We start from the raw sequence: 1,540 nt of genomic DNA, 5'->3' as shown, positions 1-1,540 counted from the left end.
CTTACCTGTACATTTGGTGCCTAGGTCTGTAAAGGATGTCATTCTCTCCCCACATTTTAAACTAATCTCGATGCCCATGATTCCAGAGGTGCCTGGAATCAGGTGAAGGGGTGAGAGGTTCGATTTAGTTTTCCCTGGGTTAGCTCAGGGCATGTCTTTCAGACACGTGAAGAGAAATATCGGAGTCTCCTCCTTCGAGATCACTGAAAGTCTTAGAAAATAGCTGTCTTTCCTAAAGCAAGTGTCCTGTGAATGGGGTGAGGTACTGACCAGCCAGCAGGGCATCCAGGTAGAGTCCTGGGCCAATCACCCAGAGCCACTCAGCCACTGTTGGCCGTGTGGGCCAAGACGTGAAGGGGCTGAAGGCCCTGCTACAAAGAAGAGAAAATGCTTGTACCTAACTAACCATCACAGAAGAGAGAAGCCAAGAATATCCGCTCTGGGGACAAACTGCCATTTATTAGCCATATGATCCCAGGGGAATGACTTCTCTCCCTAAATTCCTTCCTCCGGAAAACAGTAACCACAAGAGAACCTACTTCATGGGTTGAGGAGATTAAATGAAAAAATGCCAAATGTCATCAGTTATAATCACTATTATAACATTGAGAACAAGAGATTCTTAGAGCTTCTATCCCAAATACCTCATTTTACGGATGAGAAAACTGGCCCAGAGAAGTCCGACGGCTTGCCCAAGGTGAAATGGCTCTACCAACCACCAGGTCAAATAGTTTTGCTTCGCTGCTGCCAACCTCCACTTCCTTCGGGATGTCCAGGGCTGCTGTTTCTAGGATTGCTAAGCCTCCCTCCGGGTCGAGAGGGTCCTCTGTGCCTGCTCCACTGTCCTGTCTGTGACAGCCCTTCGAGGCTCATTTCCCAGGAACCCACGCCCTCCCTGCAGACTCAGGGAATGCAACTCAACATGCTCCGGGAGCCTTTGAGTCATCTCTGTCTGTGAATCAACCTCCATCCATCCATCCTGAACAGAGAGATCTCATCCTCCTCCAGTTTCTGGAACAGAACCTGGTGTTTTTCCTTTGGATTTTGCTTACTGAGTGTCTTCCACCTCTAAGTACATCAGATTTCCCTCCCAGTTTCATACTGGGGGCTGAACGCCTGAGATGGACATAAGCATCTATTCTGAGATCCTGGAGGAAACACTGAAGACTATCCCTCAGGGGCTTACCAGAGCTTTTCCAGCCACACCCCCCTCACACAGAAACTTCATCTGCCTCGCCAGAGCTAACTGGCAGAGGTGACCACATGTGCACACAGCTTGCTGGACATACGCCCCAGGGAACTGAGAGGACACTGCTGACCATCTGAATCCCAGAAGCAGGGAACAGTTCCCATGGCTACCAAAAGCTGCACCCATTGGCTGCTTTGGCTATCGGGACTGACTCAGCCGACCTCTCAAGGTCCCCTGCCGCCCTGGGAGTCTACAATTACATTGAGCCAGCTGAGACCATGCCTGCTACAAGAAAATAGGAAGTCCTATGACATATAAGGCTCAGGCATAGAAAGCAAGGATTTCATCAGA

This window comes from Neofelis nebulosa, chromosome 11 (assembly GCF_028018385.1).
Source record: "Neofelis nebulosa isolate mNeoNeb1 chromosome 11, mNeoNeb1.pri, whole genome shotgun sequence".
Taxonomy (NCBI): Eukaryota; Metazoa; Chordata; class Mammalia; order Carnivora; family Felidae; genus Neofelis; species Neofelis nebulosa.
This window is presented reverse-complemented; position numbering follows the sequence as displayed.